General features: G+C 39.0%; 1 pseudogene; it reads left to right on the forward strand.

The window, feature by feature from the left end:
- The first annotated feature begins 3,514 nt into the window (after nucleotides 1-3,514).
- Nucleotides 3,515-5,757, forward strand: LOC110576951 (annotated as a pseudogene).
- Nucleotides 5,758-10,708: the final 4,951 nt, after the last annotated feature.

The raw sequence follows: 10,708 nt of genomic DNA on the forward strand, positions 1-10,708 counted from the left end.
GAAGGAAATTAATTGATGAATCTCACCTATGACATTCTGCTCTAGTTTCTTTAACTTGATTTCTGTCCAATACTATAAAGCAAGGGTGATATTTGTTCATGTTTACAAGCTATAAAATGCAATCATTTTTCCAGTTACCCACTGTCTAAAAACAATTTTTTCTCAGACAAAGATCATTATTGACTATAAAAATTCAGCAACAGAGAAAAGAATAAATTTCAAACAATCCTACTTTTCAGTGAGTAACATATAGAAAGATTTCCTCTACAAAATAGGAGGTCTCCCCATAATTTTAGTTGGATCTTGGACAGTTTATCAGCAAATGTATTTCATTTCTTCACAGTTTCAAAAACCATGAAAACCTTACTCTTCCAACTGCTGACTTTGAATTTGTTTGTTCAACACATCTGTGATTATCTCTGGACAGGAAAAACAATAAAAGAAGTGAACCCACTGAAAATTCCATTTATACTCCCAAGTGCCCTTACAACTTGTCCTAATATCTCTCCCTTCCCCATCCTTTTTTTTTTAGTTTGTCTCCCAAACAGTGATAAGCCCAAGGTTACATATGATCTACAGTTTTCAAATCAATATTACCTTATATCACCACTGCTGCACAGTTTAGGGCTTTGCGGCTAGCCACCATGACAATAGATGCACAGCCTGGAACCAGTTTTAGTTAATTAGAGTCAATCAATCCAAACTTTGCTAACTTACTCATGTGAGACAATAGTATAATGAACCAAAGTCGGCAAGATGATTGGGAAACACAAATTATTGCACCCTGATAAATTAAATGTGACTATTACAAAACCTTCTTTCTAAATGAATACTCAGGGAAGAAATATGAGTCTTTAATATAATTAAGAATATAGGGAAAATAAACCTAAAAGAGCTATTAAAAGACCCACCTTTTTTTTAAGGAAGAAAAATGGAAGTTGTATTATGGGAAGATCTTGTGACATCTTTACAAGTATTAATTTGGGAAAATAACGTCCTGTTGTTTCTGGTCATTGGATGGAGTAGGCAGAAAAGCAGGACATGCATACTTGGGGGGGTGCCAGAAGCATGGCAGGGTAGTGAAAGAGCAAAAGGGGAGAGACAGATGAGCCTAGACCTCCCGTGTCTATGTGTATGCAGTGTCAAGTGCATGGGTTTATGTGACCCATGGTCAATGCTTTTGGTAATGTATGAAATTGAATGAAAGCTTTTTCCTAGAACTCTGGCAAATCTGATGAGCCAGCATTGGTGTTTGTGTTCACTCATGCTGAGTCCAAGGCCTGTGGTAGACTAAATAAAATATACAGCCATTTTACCCCTGTAATTGGTAGAATAAGACAAACCAAGATTCAACCTCCCATTAGCCAAACCTTTCTGTTGCTTTATCCCAAGGTAACCTGGGAATCCTATCAGAACTTTTACTTGGGTTAAAAAACCATGTTGATGAGAAAGAGTTAAATGGAGGATAAGAGAACATTTGCAATGCAAATTGATATGAGGGTACTAGATGTCCCATTAGGGAAACAAGACAAGGGAAGCAAAAAGGAACCAGAAAGGGGATTGAGGAAGGTAGAGAAAGGAAAAAAAAGTTTAAGGATGATTTTTAAAACAAGATTCTTCTACCCTAACTTAGGCTAAAATTGGTCCTATTATTAGCTGTTGGCAGTGAAACATCTCACATAAAAACTTTGTAAGAGGCAGAGTGCAAAGAGCTCTGACTTGGAGTTTGAAGACCCAGATAGGAGGGGTCCTCTCCCAGCCAGTTAGATGATCTATTTGGCCTCTGTTTCTTTATCTGCAAAATGGGGTCTTGAGGTAGATCATCACTGAGGAAGCTTCCAACTCAAAATATCCCAACTCCAGGTACAATTTCAAAAACAGTTTTTAATAACTTACTATAAATGACACATGTTAACTACTGCTATATACTGAATGTCTCCCAAATTTGAAAGTTGAAGATTAACCCCCAGTGTAATGGTATTAAGAGGTGAAGCTTTTGCAAGATGATTAGGTTATGAGGGGAGAGACCTCATTAAAGAGATTAGTGCCCAAATAGAAGAGGCCCCAAAGAGCTCTCTCATCCATTCCAGTATGTGGGGACACAGCAAAAAGATAGGCATTCATAAACCAGGAAGAGGACTCTTACCAGATACTGAATTTGCCAGCACCTGGATCTTGACTTGCCCAGCCTCCAGAACTGTGAGAAATAAGTTTTTGTTGTTTAAGCCACCCAGTCTAAGGTATTTCTGTGACAGCAGCCCAAATGGACCAAGACAACTGCTGAGTTACTTTGTTACTTCTGTCACATAATCAGGCAGATCAAGGCAAATGCCAAAGATGTTTACAGTGTGGTCCATAAAGGCATCATATGTTACATTAGATTTTATTCCTTTATATTGAGCTTTCATCTATTTTCTCATAATCTAAATCACAGCTAACTTACAGTTTTATATACTCTAAGCTCATATACATTTTGTTGTCATTTATCAGGTACATAAACAGAGCTTGTCTTAAAAAGGACGTAAAGGTCGGCACTGCATCTGTGGCAAGGCTTGGTATCTGTGTCTTGGTGGGCAGGGTGGGAGACAACACTTGTTTCATTTTCCTTATTGTTTAAAGATTACTGATGCAATGGTAGGGTGGCTCACTCCTCTTCATGTCACAAATGAATTGTCAAATGATTTGAAGCTTCTAGAAGAGAGGAAATAGAAGTTATATTGCTTTCAGTGTCCTATGATGTCTAACACAGTATATCAGCCGTAGACAGGCTTAATCAATAGCTGTTAGATGATGGGTGGATGCACAGATGAAAGAGTAGGTTACAGGTGGGTGGGGAAATAAACATATCAGCAAATGGAAAGTCAATATAAACACAGTGGCATATAGTTTATATTTCTTTGCATTTGGAGAACAATGTTTTTGTTTGTTTGTTTTGTTTTGTTTTTATTTTATTTATTTATTTGACAGAGAGAGACACAGCAAGAGAGGGAACACAAGCAGGGGGGAGTGGGAGAGGGAGAAGCAGGCTTCCCGCCCAGCAGGGAGCCCAATGTGGGACTCGATCCCAGGACCCCAGGACCACAACCCGAGCTGAAGGCAGATGCTTAATGACTGAGCCACCCAGGCGCCCCTGGAAAACAATGTTTTTATATTTAGAGACTTATTTTGGGTAATGGCAATATTTTAGCTAATAGAAACATATGATAAAATTCTACACATTTTTATATTCATTTAACATATTTATATTCATTTAACTACTAAGAAAAATGTAACTAAAAGGTAAAATTTTTTAAGAAGATAGCAAAATAATTTTTAACATCTCAAAGGTGTGTGGTGTGGCTAATTTAATCCCACCTACCACATCTCAGATTCAAATCCTATCATTAGCAATAAAATGAATTCAAACCAAGGGTTTTAGTGTTCCAGTTATATAATTTATATCTATAACTTAAACCTCACAAAGCCAGTTGCTTCTCCCCAAACCACATAAAAACCACAAAGTATTTCACTGGCCATGACACCGCCAATTGGTGATGAAAAATTTGCTTGTGCTTTTGACATTTCTGTGTAAGACAACAGCTGCTTCACTCACTTGGAAGCAGCCTTTTTCCCCCCACTGGGGATTCTTATCCCCAGTGGAGGTGGGTGGGCATCTTGCTGGCAATGTTGCATGCATACAGAGATTCTTAGATACTCCATAGCTGACAGCTAAAATGAACTCATTCTGTGAGGGATATGTTTTCCAGTGGAAGACAGCCAGACCTGCTTTCCTTTGGGGAATAGAGTATGAGGGGTGCCATGGCCCTGTTCTCATCATAGTGAGTCTAACACCCACAGTCACATGGGGCCAACCATGTACATTGTAGAAACCAAAGGCTAATACTTTAAATGCATCTTAACTACCAGAAGGAAAATCCTAGGTCAAAAATGAGCAGACGATTTAAAACAGAAACATATCTGTGAATGCATTGGATCCTTCTCTTTCTCTATCATCATCACCATAAATATTATATTATTATTATTCTCTCATTTGCCCTATGTTCTTACATTTCTAAGTTCTTGGAACTTGAATATTGTTTGTTCCCTTCTCCTCTGGTCTCCCTTCTTTTCCTGTAGGTACCTTAAATCATACTCTCAATGAACACCCTCATTCTGTGTGCTCTTAAAATTCAACCCCAGGGAAGAAATGAGATGAGTTTCATTTAGGCACATACCCTCAAAAAGCTGAGCCCATAGAAGGTGGCTGTCATTCTGATGTATTCCATACTAATTATTTTGGCCCAGATCCTGCTGATGGCATTTACGCTGTCATCACAATGCACCTTGTAAATGGCAATCCCTTACTCATCAATTCCACACCTATCATGCAAAGTTTCAGTGCAAATCCAAGGCTACTTCTGCATGAACTCAGGATATTCCTAGAGTCTGGGATACAAGTTAGGAGACAGAAGACTCCACTTTATGTATTGCTGCCACTGTGGTGTGGATCTGTTAATCTCATAGAGTTGTAATAAGGATCAAAATGCTTGGTAAAGGGCACAGGCACTTGTTAATATTGGCTGTGACAATCCAGAGCAGTACAGTAGAAAGAACTCTCAGTGTGGAGATTTCAAGTCTGCCCTCAGCCATTTGTTAACTACATGACATCACTTAACCTCTCTGAACTTCATTATCAGTATCTATAAAAAGATAACATTATTTTAGTGATATAAATGTGTGTGTGTGTATATATATGTGTGTGTGTGTATATATATATATGCATGTCTTATATATACGTGTGTGTGTAGATAGATAGATCTAGATCTAGATCTGACACTTCTCTGACTTTCTTAAATGGCTATTTCAGAAAGACACTGGAAATGGCTGAGTACCTGACCCAGGTCCTCAAAGAACCAAAGTTTAAGGAAACAGGTGTTATCACCCCAGAAGAGTTTGTGGCAGCTACAGATCACTTAGTCCACCACTATCCAACATGGCAATGGGCTACAGGCGAAGAATTGAAAGTGAAGGCATACCTACCAACAGGAAAAAAATTTTTGGTCACCAAAAATGTGCCATGCAAGAGCGGTGCACACAGAATATTCAGATGAATTAGAAGCTACCATTGAAGATGATGGTGATGGGGGATGGGTAGATACTTACCATAACACAGGTATTGCAGGAATAACTGAAGCAGTTAAGGAGATTACACTGGAAAACAATGACAGTATAAGACTTCAAGATTGCTCAGCAGTATGTGAAGAGGAGGAAGAGGAAGGTGGAAGAAAAGCTGCAGATATGGAAGTATATGAAATGAATGGATTGTTGGAAACAGATGAGGCTACCCTAGACACAAGGGAAATAGTAGAAGCTTCTAAAGCTAAAACTGATGCTGGTGGTGAGGATGCTATTTTCCAAACCAGAACTTAGGACCTTTGTATCACTTAGATAAATATTACCAGACACCGAGACTATGGTTGCTTGGCTATGATGAGCAAAGGCAGCCTTTACCAGCTGAACACATGTATGAAAACATCAGTCAAGATCATATGAGGAAAATGGTGACCATTGAAAATCACCCTCATCTCCCATCACCTACCTCCTCTGTGTTCAGTTCACCCATGCAGGCATGCCCAGGTGGTGAAGAAAATCATTAAGACTGTTGCAGAAAGAGGGGCAGAACTTGGTGTTCCTATGTATCTTCTAATTTTCTTATAATCTGTATAAGCTGTCATTCCAACAATACAATATGACTGCACCAGACACTTCACAATGTAATGAAGAGAGCATAGAATCTATCCTAATTATTGGCTCTAATTTTTATTTTTTTTTTTAAAGATTTATTTATTTATTTATTTATTTGAGAGAGAGAGAACATGCATGAGCAGGGGGAGGCAGAGGGAGAGGGAGAAGGAGAGAAGCAGACTCCCTGCTGAGCAGGGCGCCCACGCGGGGCTCAATCTCAGGACCCTGAGATCATGACCTGAGCCGAAATCAAGAGTTGGGCACTCAACCAACTGAGCTACCCAAGTGTCCCTGGTTCTGATTTTTAAAGAATTAACCCATAGATATGACCATTGACCGTAATTAACCAATTGTACAATTTCTCTAATAAAGGGACTTATGTGGTTATGCATTAAATTTAAAAAAGTTCCATTAAATGGCTATTTCACTGATTATTTGTGTTAAACAATTTAAGAATATCTGTGATAATTTTCTAATAATTTCTGTATTGCTGATCTCCAGAGTAATGAAGGAAGTCTCATACTTGTTAGTACTAGTACAATGCAAAACACATAGTAACTATCATTAAAACGTAGCCAACAATAGATAGCAAAAAGCCAAAACATGTTACTACAAAAAATCAAAAATAAATGTATGTTACCAAAAAAAAACCTTCTTTTATCACTTTTTGAGAACATCTAATATTGTTCTTTCTCCCCCACGATCTATATTATGATCCAAAGAAGTTCTTTATTACTCTAATTTTTATCAATACTCCACATTTCCTTTATTTTATCAATACTCCACATTTCCCTTCTGATTCTTATAATTTTTTTTTAATTTTTATTTATTTGACAGAGAGAGAGACAGCGAGAGAGGGAACACAAGCAGGGGAAGAGGGAGAGGGAGAAGCAGGCTTCCCGCGGGGCAGGGAGCCTGACGCAGGGCTCGATCCCAGGACCCTGGGATCATGACCTGAGCCGAAGGCAGACGCTCAACGACTGAGCCACCCAGGCGCCCCTGATTCTTATAATTTTATGTCTACCTCCCCTTGATATCTCTTGGATGTTTCACAGGTTCCTTGAACACCACAATTTCAAAATCTGAATGTTCCATGTTTCCTTCCCAAACTATTCCTCCTCAAGTGTTTCTACTGCAACAATTGCCCAAATATCCACTCACATGCTCATAACAGAAATCTTGCAATCATTCTTGCTAACTCCCTTTCCCTCACATCCCATCTTTGTTGATTATTCTTTTAAAATGTTTCTCTAATTTATCAATTTCCCTCTACTCATTTCCACTGTCAATGACTCCAGTGTCATTGATGAACCATCCTTGCCTCTTCATTGTCTTTCTACACTGATCTTTGCCATTTTCCAGACTGTTCAAACTCAACTTTGAATGTCATTTCTTTTCTTAAAACTCCCATGAATACTACATTTTTTTAGGATAAACCATCATATTACTAGCACCTCTGGGTTTTTTATATACAAAGGGGTAAGTTTGAGGGAGTGGGGTGGCTATTTAGTTGGAAGGAGGAAGTGAAGGGACTTCTCTTGGAGCCACATTTGCATAAGATGCATGTTACCCCTGGCCTCATCCTCTGTCCCATCCGTAGCATGACCTTTGATCCTTTGAAAGCACTGATTCCTGCCCAACTTCCCATCTCACCTTATGTTTTGTTTCCCCTCACTCACTGTATTGGAGCCTCATTGCCTAGCCCCACCTTGCCTTCTACAAATGTACCAGGTTCATATGCATATTTGCTAGTTTTCCGTCTGCCCATATCACTCTTCTTTTCACCACATTTCCCCTAAATTCCCTGTCCTCCCCACCTTCACCATCTTTCTAGTTTCTGTTTATCACTTCTCCAGTGAAGGTGCCCTGTCTCTGGGTCAGATTCTCCTCTTGAATGCTATTAAGTACCTGAATTTGTCAGTTATAATACTTATCACAGTTGTAGTGACATGACCTTTAGGAGGCCTTTTGTTTGAAGTCCACCTACCTCACTCATTATGTTCTACACCCAGGAGGGCAGGAACCAAGTTGGTTTGGTTCATCCCTGAACCCTCAGTACCTAACATAGAGCTGGGCAAATACCAGGGGCTCGACAGAAATTGGTTGAATAAAGAAATTATTAAGTCTATTTAGATCACTCTTTTCAAACTCCCTATCAGTTCTCAAAAAAAGACCAATTATTTTAATTGTATGTGGATATTCTCTTAAGGACAGTAAATGAAACCTTTTCTTTCCAAAGTCTAATTTGTTGATTATCTATTAGACTGAGAAAGGGACCTGTTCCTCAGATCTCATACCATACAATTTTCGAATAAAAAAAAAAGATACTTATTTTTAAGTATGTTTTTAAATTTAACTGCTTCTAGTTGTTTAGGAATCCTTTAAATCTGTCTAAGTGCCCAATAGTCCAAACTTATTAAATTGTTGATACCATTTTCTAACTTTTCCTGGAAGTTTGATTTTACTTAAATCCTTTTGTAATTATTCATTCCTGAACATTTATCAGATACCTATTACAATGTGCTGTGAATGGAAAAGAACATTTACTGAGGAGCTTATACTCTAGTAGAATAAACCAATAAATAAATACATTTACACACACACTTATAGGATAATTAATGAGAAATACTAAGATAACTATGTATATGGTGCTATGGTCATGTAAAAGACAATTAACTGAAGATTAGAGAGAGTCACAAAGAAGGGGCAGCATTGGGGCTGCTCTTGAGGATGAGTGGAAGATTACCAGACAGAGAGTGATGCCCTCCAGTCATTCAGGAGGGAAAACAACAACAACAACAACAACAACAAAAACAAGCCAGTAAGAGTAAAGGCAAGGGGATGGTTCACACATTTAACTATTGTCCTACATGATTCAGACTCCTTAATAAACAGTGTGCCTCTTTTATGAAACATCTCTCTATATCCATGGTGAGCAAGAATCTCCTGAAATATAAGATCAATTCACTTGGTTCTCAAACTAATTGATCTGATTAACAGCGAGTCCCAATTTCTTTCTGGACAACTATCAATATGTGCAACTTCCCAACAGTCAAAAAATATGGACACCTCCTCCTGCAGAGATATACTTTAATAATTCATCAGTGACTGTACTGTAACTCATTCATAAAACCCCAAAGCATTAAAAGCTCCATCTTCATTATTACCAGATGTCTTACAGGCACCTAAGTCAACACTTCAAAATGACTTCCTACAAGTTTGCAAGACCAAGTGTATCTTCAAGGACATCCAAGAATACATTTCCTGAAAGAAATCTGCTGGAAGCTGGCTAATAGTACTGTAAAAATGATTTTTAATATTAAAGACCCTGGGGGCACCTAGGTGGCTCTGTTGGTTAAGTGTCTGACTCTTGATTTCAAGTCAGGTCCTGATCTCAGGGTCGTGAGATTGAGCCACGCATCAGCCTCCCCGCTCAGGAGGCAGTATGCTTGAGGTTCTCTCTCTGCCTCTCCCCCTGCTCTCTCTCTCTCTCTCTCAAATAAATAAATCAATCTTCAAAACAATAAATAAATAAATAAATCTTCTCACATTCTGCCATGTCCATCCTGGAAATAAAAATGTTTCCAAAAGACTTAGTTTGAAAAGGAGAGAACCAGTTTCTTCCAAAGATTATAGCAATTTCAAGAACTTCCAAGATGTCTCTCTCTCTCTCTCTCTCTCTCTCTCTCTCTCTCTCTCCCTCCCTCTCTGGGTGGATAGATGGAAGAATGATAGATGAATAGATGGTTATAGTGTTATAGACAGTGATAGAAATGTAAAGAGAAGTAGACATCATCCTTCAGGAAGCTGATTTCTTTCATCACTGACTAAACTGCAGAAAAATTGGTTTAGGCATCAAAGGAAAGAATTTTTAAACACATTTATTTCCTTATCAAATTAAAATGCCATTAAGAATTAACTGCCAGGGCGCCTGCGTGGCTCAGATGGTTAAGCGTCTGCCTTCGGCTCGGGTCATGATCTCAGGGTCCTGGGATCGAGCCCCGCATCGGGCTCCCTGCTCTGCAGGGAGCCTGCTTCTCCCTCTGCCTCTTTCTCTCTCTCTGTCTCTCATGAATAAATAAATAAAATCTTAAAAAAAAAAAAAAGAATTGACTGCCAGAATTGAATCAATGAGACCTTTCAGAGAAGCAAGCATATGGTCTGAGAGAAGCCTGCCTCTGCTCTTGCACCCATCGCAGGGTCCCAGCTCACAGAAAGGACCGACCATCTGAGTCCCAGCTACACAGAGATCCTGAGAAATACGTGCCACTGACTTTTCAGTTGACTTTGTTCCAAATGTCCCCAAAGAAAGGTCTTTGCTTTTAAAAATCATTTAAATTGTAGGGCGCTTGGGTGGCTCAGTTGGTTAAGCGACTGCCGTCGGCTCAGGTCCTGATCCTGGAGTCTGGGATCGAGTCCCGCATCAGGCTCCCTGCTCGGCAGGGAGTCTGCTTCTCCCTCTGACCCTTCTCCCTCTCATGCTCTCTGTCCCTCATTCTCTCTGTCTCAAATAAATAAAATCTTTTGAAAAAAATCATTTAAATTGTATATATAAGACTGCAAAGATAAGCTTTTGTCAGAAATGCTGCTGAGGAAAAAAAACCAAAAAACAGAAAAACACAACTCTTTCGAGACCGCAAGTTTCCTGCCCCTTGAGCCGGCAACACATACGCAGCAGTAGCTGTGGACCAGGGAATCCTGGACTTGAACGGATGCCTTGATTCCAACAGGGCCCTAAGTGACGAATCACATTTATATGTTCCCAAACACCAATTTCTCCCCCTCCGAAGTCATCACTGGGCTCCGTGTCTTTCACTCTGGTACGTTTTACCTTTAAAGCATTGCATCTGCAAACAGTTTATTTTTTCGTCAGATGTAATCAGTTTTTGAATTCTGTTGTGTTTTATTTTTTTTTTTTATCCAAGTATGGTTCTCATGGTGTAGTAAATGACATTAGGCTTTTGTAAATTCTTGCAGAATATAA

Source organism: Neomonachus schauinslandi, chromosome 14, assembly GCF_002201575.2.
Source record: "Neomonachus schauinslandi chromosome 14, ASM220157v2, whole genome shotgun sequence".
NCBI classification, from domain to species: Eukaryota; Metazoa; Chordata; class Mammalia; order Carnivora; family Phocidae; genus Neomonachus; species Neomonachus schauinslandi.